Genomic DNA, 13,248 nt, shown 5'->3' with positions numbered 1-13,248 from the left:
TGCTGTGAAATAGTTAACTATATAAAGGTGTGTTACAGTTGTTTATGCTGTGGAATAGTTAACTATATAAAGGTGTGTTACATTTGTTTATGCTGCAATTATCTAATTATGTAAATATATGTTGCTGCTTCACCTTGCCTCCCTACGGCAACTGAGTGGTTTAATAAAAAGCTGAACGTCCAATAGTGAGGCAAAAAAGAGACAGGCAGAGTTGGCAGGCAGAGAGAATAAGGAGGAGGAAAAAAATCCAGACTTGAGCTAGATGAGAAGAATGAAAAGAAGGAGGAGAAAAAGAAGATGCCTGGAGCCAGCGAGACAGCCATCAGCCAGCCAGACATAGAGACAGCAGGAAAGTAAGACATACGGAAAGAAAGGAAGAAAGGTAAAAAGACCGACACAAAAATGTAGATGAAGAGGAACAGGTTAATTTAAGTTAAAAAAAAAAATTGCTAGCCAGAAATGAGTATAAGCTAAGGCCAAGCGTTCATAACTAGTAATAAGTCTCTGTGTCATGATTTGGGAGTTGGTTGGTGTCCCAGAAGAAAGCCTGGTAAAATATATAATTTAAAGTTGCTTTTAACATGTAATTTCAAGTTTTGAAGAGGAGATGACAACTAGAGCTTGGTATTCATTTCTGAGTACTCACCTTCCGATCATCAGGTTTGGCAGGAAGTACTCTCTCCCACTAAGCCATCTTGCTGTCCCTCTAAAGAACATTTCAGACAGAAGCACATCTGTACAGGAGTGTTTCTCATGCTGAGAGTTTCTGGAACTCTTCAGGGAGGAAGGGTTCATGGTGCTAGAGGGACGGCAGAGAAGAGGTAATTCTAAAACACGTGACGGGCCATCAAGCAAAGGAGGGAGCAGACTGATTTAGCATTTAACTGGGCAGCCCATTGTCACCACGAAGTGCAACAGGGTAATTTCTTGCCTCTTAAGCACTGAATTCTGCTTGGGATGTTCCATAGACCGCTCCAGGGGGCAGCATTAAGCGTCGTGTTATCATTCTTGGCTTTCTGAAGTCTGCTGTAGTCCGCTGTGAATATCTTTATGTTTCCAGCCTCTGTAAAGAACTTCTATTTCTGTCCCAATAGATGTACGTGGACTGCTAGGTCCCTGACACTTGGGTGGCAGCCCTGAAGAAGACAGGCAAAGCCCCTTTCTTTAAGAGAGCTCAAGCAATGGTGAAACCACTCCCCAGCACTGTATCCTTCATCCGCTCAACATCACCTGCCATCTGCTTTGTCACCTAGAAAGTGGGTTTTAAAATTTTGTTCTTTATTTAAATTTTACTTTATGTGTATAGTTGTTTTGCCTGTTTGCATGTCTGTGCATCACGTGACTGCAAGGGCCAGAAGAAGGCATCAGATTTATTGGAACTGGAGTTACAGACAGTTGTGAGCCACCGAGTTAAACCTGCGTTATCTGGAAGAACAGCTCTCTAAGGCTGAGTCATCTCGCCAGCCCCTAGTTTTTGGTTTTATACTAAGGAGAGTAAGCTCCATGAGAACATGGAAGTTGTTAATGCATTTATGAAGAGACTTCAAAGGAATGGGAGGGCTGTAAAGGAAGACATTTTGCAGTGAAATCCCACAGTCTAGCACACCTCTTAGACAAGGTCTAGTGTATCACTGTCTGGCCTTGAACTTTTTCTGTAGCCTTGCACGACCTTGAACTTCGGGTTCTTTTGGCTCTACCTCCAGAGTGCTGGGATTATGGACATTTGCCATCATGCTTGGGTAGAATACCTCTTAGAATGTCATTGCCAGAACCACCTTCGTTGGAATACTTTTTATTTTTTAGACAGTCTTGCTAGGTAGACCAGGCTTTCTTCTAATTTTTCATCCCCTTGCCTCCGACTCCCAAGTGTTTGGATGAGAAGCATTCCCTACCTGCCTGTAAATGCAGATTTACGATCCCCTCCCTAAATCCACCAACACTGAACTTCCGAGGAGGGTGAGTCTGAGGATTATAAACCTTTCAAAGGGCTTCCCAGATAATGTGCACACACTCTGCGGTTGGGGGACTGCTGGCTTGTAGACCGAAGGGCTGCAGGCATCAAAGTGAGATCAGTGATGAGTCCGTGGGTCTGTTCCTGTGGGCGCACACGCAGATGTGTGCAGATTGATGTGCGCCTTCAAGGCTGAGGGCTTCACACTCGCAGGAGGGGATCAACACCACCACATAGCCTCTTGGTAGAAATGAACTATTTCAGAAGTGATTTTGCTACCAAGTCTTGTGACTAGAGCTGTATTTTCAAAAAGATCACCCCAACTGCCAGAATGTAGTTTTGTCTTTCTGAAGCTCCTATCTTGCAGTACGGAAATACCATATGTTGAGAGGAGAGCATGTGCTTTTGGATCAAGTAAGACTCTATGTGTGCATGTGTGTGTGTGTCTTAGTGTGGGCACATGTGTGGATATATGTGAGTGTGGAAGAGGACACATCTTTAAAACACAGTGTCTCTCACTGGGCTGGAACTCACAATGTAGGCTAGGCTGGATGGCTACTCTTTCTCAGTACTGGGATGAAAAATGAGTGTCACCAAGCCTCACTATTTTTAGACGTGGGTGTGGGGAATCGAACTCACGTCCTTTGGTTCAAGTACTTTACTGAGAATGACCCAGAGCCTCAGCCCCATACAGGCTGTCCTTAGCCGTGCAAGTGAACAAAAAGAGAGCTTCTCTCAGCCTCACTTTCTTCCTGTGCAAAATGGAGAGAGCAATGCATCTCTCTTTTCCTTCAGAAGGGTAGGTCACTTTAATTCATCTGCTATACCTTGGATGGGCCAAGCCTGGGAATCCTGACTTCCAATAACTCATCCTCAGGCTGCTTCTGCTTGGTAAGATAGATAGAAGCTAGTGAGTGAGTTCTGAACCCAGCCACCAGTTAAAGGCTCGAGCAATGCCAAGGGAGACTTTGAGGTAGAAAGGGCCCTTAAAAGTAGCTTCAGGAAAGAGAAGTGGTGAGACCAGCTCTTGATGAGAAAGAGCACGAATAATTAATATTCAGGCTGGCTTTGTCATCACAGAACTGGGACTGGCAGCCAACTATTCAACAAGACATTCCTCAAAGAGCAGCTCAGATCACTTTAGCTCCAGCAATAAAGTTTTTCAAGCATTCCATTTGCTTTCTCTCCTCCCCAATGAAACTGGGATCTCAGTTGCATAGAATAAAAACAGCAACACTCGGGGTATATCGATGGCAGGATGCTTCCTCAGCACATGTGAGGCTTGGGTGAAATCTCTAGCACCAAAATCAAGCAAACAAAGAACATTCTGGACTTTTCTTTCTGTCCCTTCTCTCTTTCTTTTTCACTTTCCTCTTAATTTATGTCTTAAAGAATTAGCCTTTGAGAGCAGGGCCTGTTGTACATTTCCCTGTTACTGGAGCTAAGTGATGGTTTGAGCTGAGCTCTGTGCTCAGCATCCTTCCTCCGTCCCACACTCTCTCTTTGCTGTGGCCTGTCAGCTCTCACTATGTTTCGTGTCCGAGGATCTGCTGTCTCCTTTTTAAAGCTGCCTTTCGTGTTCATTACAGCACTATTGGGTAGAATGAACAGAAAACTACCCAGGATCAGCTCTGCCTTGTGGAGGCATTATTACAGTCAATAAAGCATAAACAAATCCATACAACCCACTCATGCTCACATAATAGCAAATGCCTACTATGTGCCTGGTGATATTAATAGGAAGTGCATATTGGTAAATGAAATAACTGGACTTCTTCTAATTTGAGAGAGACAGACGACACACATGCAAGTAGAGAAATACTTCATGAAGGAAAAAGAGTGTACTAACAGAGACCTAGAAGGGAGAGAGGAGACTGAGACAATACTCAAGGATGTCTTAGATTTCTTGTGACCTACCTGACAAAGTCTCAGGGGATGGGACTCAGGGTGCTGGCAGAGAAACTGCCCTTCCAGATGAGGACGCCAGAAGGTAAGAAGAAGTGAATGAAGCACACAGTGGGGTTTATGGGTTTGCTGATGGAGTGGGAGGTAGTTCTCCTAGCACGAGAGCTGAGAAAGGCTACTGACCTGAGTGGGGCGAGGTGAGAGAGCAGCCGTGTTTGAGGACGGTGCAGAATGAGCTCCGAGTGCTCCCAGGAATGCAGAAGTGCTCTCGGCGTTCAGATCAAAGCTAAGCATCTAGCAGGGAATCAGCCTTCCTGGGATAGATTTGCTTAGGAATCCAAGGTGGAACAGCCAGCACTAATTAGAGAATATGCCCTAAAGGAGAAGTCTGGGAGGAGGAGGAGGAGGAGGAGGAGGAGGAGGAGGAGGAGGAGGAGGAGGAAGAGGGGACACCCAGAGCCACAGCTTAGATCTAGAAGGAGATGCTGAGAAAGGATTTGGGGTGGAATCTATGTATTAGAGATGAATACATATGAAAAAAAGAAGATGAATTCCGAACGGTTAGCGGAAGGCGTGGAGACAGGGTGCTGTTAATAGTTGCCTCGACATTTTTGACCTGAGTTCCCCCAAAATTGCACAGCTTGTCAATCTCTTCTAAAGCATGAGGTATGACTGACTTTATTCTAATTTTAAATCCTCTTGTTCTTCAGTTTTAATATGTAGCTATTGACTCCACCAGTTTAGCCAATATAATCATTCTTTGTATAACAATACTTCGGCTTTATCACTATCATCACTTGTCTTTTTCACCTGTTTTCTTCTTCAGCCTCTGTCCCCACCCAGATTTAAGACTCTTTGGGCTGAACTATGCCCTCAAGAGGTCGGCTAAAGTCAGGAGACGGAGTCACTCAATCTTCTACTTTGCACGAGGCACAGAAATCTAAGTGGGCAAACACTTTCCCCAGCTCTTTGCAGGCGGTAACCTGTCGTTTTTCTGGCTCTTTGCATCCACAGTCAGAACCCTCTACGCTCTACGCCAGAGTGATTTCTGAATATGCTGTCTTTTTTCCTTTAGAAGATTTGACTATCTTGACCCCCAAAGAGCAGCTCACACTGCTTTACTATAAAGCGATAGAAGATCTAGTATATCTTGGAGAATTTCTGCATGTTATTGTATCTGAACAACTTTTCACTCTTGTTCTTTGCCATACTCAAGATGTTCCTTTGATAAGAGGACCTAGCTCTTTCTTACACCTTGCATAAATTAATAACTAATTTGTATTCACGTATTCTTTTGTGGTCACTTAGAATCCTTGTTACCCCCTAACTCTTCTGTGGTTGTATTTTCCATTTTTTACCTCGTGTGACTTTTCCAGGTCTCTTCATCAGCTCCCTGTTCTCAGTCATTAACTATTTCCTCAATGGTGAGCAGTCTGCCTTTGGTCCACGCATCTCACATGTGCATATGTACATAGTTTAGTAACTAAGCATCCGTCGTTATGATTTGTAGGTTCTTCTTTTTAAATCTTTTTTTAAAAAAAATTATTATACAAAAATGTTTCAAAGAAAATAATGTCACACACCAAAATTAACAAGGCCCCAACGCTATTTTTTTTAAGATAGCTTGTTTGGTGTGGTGTGGTATGGTATGGTATGGTATGGTATGGTATGGTGTGGTGTGGTGTGGTGTGGTGTGGTGTGGTGTGGTGGTGTGGTGGTGGTGGTGGTGGTGTGTGTGTGTGTGTGTGTGTGTAGGGGCCAGAAAAGTGTGTTGGCTGTCTTTTTGTATTACTCTCTGCCTTAATCTCTTGAGACAGTCTCTCAGTGAGCTTGAAGCTTGCAGTTTCAGTCAGGCAGACTGGGACGTGAGCTCCTTCCTGGGTTGTGCTTGTTTCGGGCTGGGGTTTCAACGTGTGCAGCCATGCCTGATACTTACCTAAGCACTGAGAATCTGATCTCAGGTCCTTATCTACTCACTGCAAGCACTCTTACCCACTAACCTGCACGTGTCTCTAGCCCCCTTTCTTCCTGGAAAGTCTTTGGAATGTTTGAGGAACACTATTATTCTCTCTTTGAATGCAAAAAAAATTAAAATTACCTGAAAGTCTTTGTCATATTTATTTCTTCTTAATTTGTACCTGACAGTTTCCCCTCATGAGGTTTCTTAGGAGATTGAGAAACCATTTCCTGTAGTACACCCACCCTTAGGGCGTCTTGAATCCAGAGACAGGGCTTGCATCTGCTTCCTTAGCGAGTGGTGTGAACCAGCTTCCTCTGGAGGGCCATGGGGTTATGCTGATTCTAGATACATTTTGCCATAGTGTCTTCATATGTGTTCTCCACCAACTGGAATGTGTTCCTTTAGAGCTAGTAAATTCTCATTATCTGTATTTCTAGCTTTGGCCCCTGGCTGATGGGTACCTTTCTCACCAGACCCATGGTGGCTGTGGTAACGGTGGTGGTGATGGTGGTGGTGAGGGTGGCGGTGGTGAGGGTGGTGATGGTGATGGTGGCAGTGGTAGTGCTGGTGACAATAGTGATTTTCAAGTTTAGTTCCACAGGCTGCTGGCACGTGTCACCAGGTTTGAGCAGGGAAAACTGGTTCACCTGTTGTCTGGTAGCATCTTGAAATATGGCTTCCTGTCTTAAGCTCTCTGCAAAGTTTGGGTCTTTCTGGAAAGTTTGTAACTTTTCCCACTATACTCTATACTGGAAAGCTAGACTTTGAACTTAGTAGAGGCAAAAGATTTGTCCATTGTTAGCACTATGCGTTTGGGACTGGGAGTTTTCCCTTTGATTGTAAGTTTTGGTATGCATTTAATTATTTTTCTTTTGGTGATATGATTTCCCACATTTCTGTGTGTGTCTGATGGAGGGAGTCCTCTACCTCAGTTTAACCTTCCACATCACAAGAAGTGACTCTTATCTATTTATTTATTCATATTTTATAGATGAGGAAATCAAAGTTGAGAAAGGGTAAACATATTATATAACATATTCTCCACGTGCAGTCAGTGGAGATGACTGCAGAGGTAGAGCCGGAGATGGATTCTGGTACTGTTAGATTATATAGCCCGCCCCCTCCACAACACTACGCTTACTTTCCCATTGGAGGGAAGAAAAGGCCCAGAGATGGCAATGAGTGTGAATTTATAGGAACCAGCAATCAGGAGAGAAGAAATAAGCCATGTCAGGAAAAGAGGAATGAGTCATGACATGGATCCAGTAAGGAGACGTTTGTCAATGGCTGAAATCAGCGTCCTGTTTTTACAGGATCTGCGCCAGATAAAAGAAGATCTCCCTGGGTTCCTGCGCTCAAGAACTGACAAAATGGTTAAGATTAATGGCTTTTATTATTCAGTATGAAAAATAGATGAAATTGTGTAAGTCCTTCCGCTGTTGTGGTGGGAAGCCTGTAGGGTGTTAAACCACACCCTGAGTAGGAGAGTCATTGTTCGACATCTGGCTTTATTGGAACTGATTGGAATAATATAAAAAGTGTAAAATATGGGACTGTGTACACCATCCGAAAGAGTCTCATTGAAGCTAAGCAAAGTTGCGCGTAACATTGATAAATCGTACAGGTGGCCGTCATCTTCAGGATATTTCCTCTCATCAGCTGTACCCTGGAGAGCCCAATGGTCACAACTGGGCAGCATTTATGCACATTCTGCAGAGGTGAGCATTGGTGTTTGATGAAGTTGAATGATTTGCTTTATAAAGTAAGTTATGAGTAAGTCCCAGGTCTACCAGATACCAGCAGTTAACCTCTTGACAGTTGTTCATTGTAAGCTTAACTATGGTAGAGAAATGTTTAACAAGCACTATCACAAATAATATGATAAATTCTGTGGGAAAGAGAAAGTGTGCGCACGCGTGTGTGTGTGTGTGTGTGTGTGTGTGTGTGTGTGTGCGTGCGTGTGTGTGTGTGTGTGCATTCCAGAGGTTGATATCAGGAGATTTTTCTAGATTGTCCTCCACTTTGTTTTTTGAGACAGGGTCTCTCACTGAAGCCTGGAGCTCAGATTGGCTACACTGGCTGGTCACTGAGCTCTGAGAATCCTTTTATTTCTGTCCTCACTGTGCTAGGGTTCCAGGTGCACACCTTACACCCAGATTTTACGTGGGATCTGGGGATCTGAACTCAGGTCCTCATGTCTGCTCAGCAGGCTCCTTACTGACTGAGCCATCTCTTGGGCCACGAGAAATTTTAATCTAATGTAATCTATATCTTTGGATAATTTGTAGTGGACTAGGAAAATATTAATTGCCAATGATGTGTGGTGGGGTTGATAAAACAACCATGGACAAACATGGAAACTCATGTTTTTGAACAGTGGTTCTCAACCTTCCTAATGCCGTGACCCTTTGATACAGTTCCTCGTGTTGTGGTGACCCCAAGCATATAATTATTTCATTGTTACTTCATAACTGTAATTTTGCTATTGTTATGAATTGTAATGTAAATATCTACGTTTTTCCAATGGTCTTAGGTCACCCCTCTGAAAGGGCTGTTTGTCTTGCAAAGGGGCCGCGACCCACAGGTTGAGAACCACTGTTTTAGCTGATCCCCCGGAGGGAGTAGTGGTTGGAGTGGGCGTTAGAAAAGGGATAAGATGTGTGGACATGCAGAACTGAGAGAATAAAAGCAAAGAACAAATTGGCAAATATTACAATTAGTAAGCAGAACAGGAATAAACACAAAAAGAGTGGCTTTTTAAAGTTAAATTACCAGTTTGATTGGATAGACAGCATGCCTGTGGGGGTAGGAAGAGCTATTTCTGTAAAAAGCACAGTTGAAGATATTAGCAACACCAGTAATAATGATAGCTAATATTTGGCAGGCACTTAAAACAAGCTAAATCCTATTTTTTTTAACTAATTTGCTCAATAAAACTTCTTTATTTTTTTATTAAAGATTTCCCTCTCTTCCCCACCACCGCCTCCCATTTCCCTCCCCCTCCCCCAAACAAGTCTCCCTCCCTTCTCAGCCCAAAGAGCAATCAGGGTTCCCTGCCCTGTGGGAAGTCCAAGGAACCCCCACCTCCATCCAGGTCTAGTAAGTTGAGCATCCAAACTGCCTAGGCTCTTACAAAGCCAGTACGTACAGTAGGATCAAAAACCCATTGCTATTGTTCTTGATTTGTTAGTAGTCCTCATTGTCCGCTATGTTCAGAGAGTCTGGTTTTATCCCAGGCTTTTTCAGACCCAGATTGATATTAGTCTCACCCCCATTTTACAGACTGGCAAATTGAGGCTGAGAGAAGTAAGCTATCTATGGTCATATAGAGTAAATCCATTTTTGGTTGGTTCTGAAGCCTGTATTGTTATTTACAGAGTTCCTATTTTTAGCTACCCACTCAATACATGCTAACGTGGCTACAAATGGGCTGTTTCAGAGCTACAGTGCACGAGAACGTGTGTGTGTGTGTGTGTGTGTGTGTGTGTGTGTGTGTGTATTGGACAACTTTGGGTACTGGTCCTTGTCTTCTACTTCATTTGAGAGAGGGGGCTGCAGATATAGGCCAGAAACACGGGGACTGCAGATGCAGGCCGGGAACACGGGGACTGCAGAGGCACACCACCGCTTCTGGCTTCCTGTGGGATACGAACCCAGATCTTCCTGCTGGTGTGGCGTGTTCTGTGCTCCCTGAGTTGTCTCCCCAGCCCCAGGAGCTAGCTTTGATGGACTGGTGATACTTGATTTCTTCTTTTTTGTGTATTGTATTAGGTATATGCTGTCATTCCCTGCAAACTAGAGTTAGCCCTAATTTCATTCACACAGAAAAAGAAAAAAAAAAGTAAATTACTCTCAACTGAAGGGTAAACAATGTAATGATTTTAATATCACACGCTGCTGTAAGAGAATGTAGTCACCCACCATTAAATTCACACAGGAAAGGGATGGAGGGCATCGTCCCCGAGGTTCTGATAACTGGGACGCTGTGCCTGACTTCCACATAGGATTACAGATTGAGGGTAACTGCACATCCCGGTTTGTCGAGAGTGGCCCTTTTTATACCTGCTAATTCTGTGTGAATTTTCTCAGCACCACCATCACTTTTAGGGTGTCAGTGTTTGGATGAGAAAACATGTGATCTTTCTACTGATGGCCAGAGTAGAGAAGACAGTTGGAGCAGTTTCCAACACCCTCGGTCTGGGTGGGGTTGCTTTCTGCCTAGACTCCTGGCCATTGGCTTTCTCTGGATCTTCTCTGTGCTCTGGAAGGATAAGCCTTAGGGATATGGCTTCCACCCACGGCTGCTGGTGTTTTGGCTGCTCCGGAGACAATGATGTCAGGTACTTTTCTTGGCATCTGCAGGGATGAACTCAGGGTGGAAGAAGAGAAAGAGCTTTTCTCACCCATGAAGTCATGGGTTATGGGAAAGGGCGGTTCTGCAACAGGGACTCAGGGGATCTCATTGAAATTGGGGTCATGTGGGAGTCATGTGACGGGCCTCACAGTGACCTTTATGGATAGAATGTTCCTTAATGAAGTATTTATGCACTCACCTTCAGCTAGGTATATCTAGTGAATAAGTGTGGAAGACTTATTCAAGTTCCACAGGCCGGAAATGTAGGATGTAAAATAGCACACGCTGCATTGCTTCATAAATTGGCATGCTTTGATTACTGAGGACTTGGTGGCTTTTTTTTTTTTTTTTATGCTGGAGCATGTGGCGCAAGAGTGGATGGGAAGGAATAAGAAAGAGGGTAAGACCAGAGAGTTGTTGCTCACAAGCTCATATTCAGGAGCTCAAATACGCCAACCCGGAGAATATTTTTAAACACACCAGACAATACTGTGTGCTGTAAGGGAAGTGATTATATGCAACGAAAGTACAAAAACATGCATGGGAGCAATGCAACAGTCCGAGGGAGGGTAGGCGGGAAGGAAAGGGAAGGGCCTGGGCTTTAGCTGTGTGGAAAGCATTTTGTTTCTGAGTAGAGAAAATAAGGAGACCAAGGGTGGGAGCAAGAGAGAGCGAGCCAGTAACGAGAGTGGATGAGAGAGGATGGAAGAAAGGGGGGACAAGAAGCAAAGTGAGCGCATCTTTTAGCATCCGTTATATCTTACTTCAGCGTGTAAAACTCTTTAACATGGCACCGGTGGTATTGTTTTTCCTTAACTCTTAAATGTTTTCTGATCAGGCATTAAAGTAAAACTGTACTCCATAAATATATACAATTAAAAATAATTTTTAAAACTTACAATTCTCTAAGAAATATAATTATGTTAAAAATGTATGGCTTGGGATTGAAGAGATGACATGACAGTTAAGAACATTGTCTGTGCTTCAAGAGGACCTGGATTTCATTCCCAGCACTTACGTGGTGGCTCACAACCATCTGTAACTCCAGTTCCTCAGATCAGACACCCTCTTCTGGCCTCAAAAGGCAGTGGGGCACACACATGGTATACAGACATACACACAGGCGAAACATCTGTATGCATGAAATAAGAATAATAAAAATTTTTTAAATGTATCACTCTTTTTTAATTATAAAGATTCATTCTACAAAGATGTCTTAGTTTCTCTGGATCATTTTGGCTTGCTTTGAAGTTATAGTCCATTATGATGGGGAAGCCAAAGAGGACCATGAAAAAGCTGGTCACATTGCAGCCACAGTCAGGAAGAGCATGATAAAAGCTTGTGCTTAGCTCACTTTCCCTTTTATTATGGTCAAGGAGCCCTGTGTAGGGAATGGTGCCACCCACAGTGGTCTCTTCACTTCAATCAACCCAATCAAAATAATCCTCCCCAGCTTGGGGACTGGTCTCCCAGGTGATTCCCAAGCTTGTGAAATTGGCCGTTGGGACTATCACAAAGGAGCCAGTGGAGAAGAGAGATGAACACAGCGGAGACAGTAAGAGGGGCAGGGCCAAGGCCTCGTGGAAGCTCTGAACTCTCTCCACCTGAGATCAGCTGTGAAGTTCAGCGTCTTCCTCGAGAAGAAACCTCTCTACCAGATCGAGGCAGCTGCCGGAAGTTGCTTTCTCAGCTGTGGAAGGTATCTGAGTGATGCCAACAAGAGTTCAAAAGACCAACCCTCAGCAACCTTTCATACTGATACAGTTAGCCCTGCGGAGTCAGACTTCACTAAAATAACTAGTTTCCTGAGGAAGTCATAGAACATTTGCCGAGTTTGGACTTCCCCGGCTCAGGGAATAATAAGTCAGGGAGACCTTGCTGGCCTCTGGTGACATTGTTCCTTATAGTGGTGAGGTGGGGCACAGTGAGACCATTGACTGTGGTTTTTGGGGGTGAAACTTTAAGGAAAGACGGGAATGGGGATGGAGAACGGCTCATCAATCGAGCACTTGCTACCCTTGCAGAGGACTTATGGCAGACAGTTAGAACCACCTGTAAGCTCCAGTTCGGGGAAGCTGGAACCCTCTTCTAGACTCTAAGGGTACCTGCCTTCACGGGCATGCATCCCCATATATACATCATTCAAAATAAAATGAATGTTAGAGAGAAAAATGTGAAAAGATAGGGGGTGCTATAGAGAGAAAAATATGAGAAAATAAGATTAAGTGTGTGATAGATACTTGAGGGAAATAGGAGCCCCCTAGTTACACCCAAATGACAAGTGACCGCCCGCCTAGTCTTTAGCACGCTAAGAATATACTGAGGTTCTCATGACTCCAGTGGTCATGTGGAACAATGGTGGGTGGAAACCTGGGGCCTCTGGGACAGATGGTGCTTGGTACTGGAAGCTGGGCCAAGCCACACACCTTGTTTACCCACCTTTCAGACTGTATCCCCCAGGAATCGTATAAAGAGACCCACATGCAGGCTGGGTGGCAGTGGTGTAGGCCTTTAATCCCAACACTCAGGAGGCAGAGACAGGCAGAACTCTGTGGGTTCAAGGCCAGTCTGGTCTACAAAAGCTAGTTCCAAGACAGCCAGGGCTGTGACACAGAGAAACCCTTTCTCAAAAAACCAAAAACCAAAACCAAAATAAATAAATAAATAAAAGAAAGAAAAGAAAAAAAGAAAAAAAAAAAGAGTCCCACATGCAAGCCCACTGGGAACTTTTATTGTTCTGTTTTTGGTTTTTGATACAAGACAGAGTGGAAGGGAACCTTGAAAGAGAAAATGCCTCCATCAGATCGCCTGTAGGCAAGTCTGTAAGAGCATTGTCTTGATTGATGATTTCTGTGGCAGGTCAGCTCCTTGTGGGCAATGCCACCCCTAGACAAGTGGCCCTGGGATTGTTGTTCTTTTGGAAAACTACAACTCCCAGACTCCCCCGGGACTATGGTTGCCTGTGCGCACACCTGCGCGCAGGTGTGAGCTATTCTTCCCAGATTGCCTTGGGCCCCCCGTTAAAAGGCAGGGGCCACACGAGGCCGCCCCCCTCGTCCTGCCTCTTCCTTGTGTGTC

The sequence above is a fragment of the Microtus ochrogaster genome, chromosome 7, assembly GCF_000317375.1.
Source record: "Microtus ochrogaster isolate Prairie Vole_2 chromosome 7, MicOch1.0, whole genome shotgun sequence".
Classification (NCBI taxonomy): Eukaryota; Metazoa; Chordata; class Mammalia; order Rodentia; family Cricetidae; genus Microtus; species Microtus ochrogaster.
Note: the sequence above shows the minus strand (reverse complement) of the source record.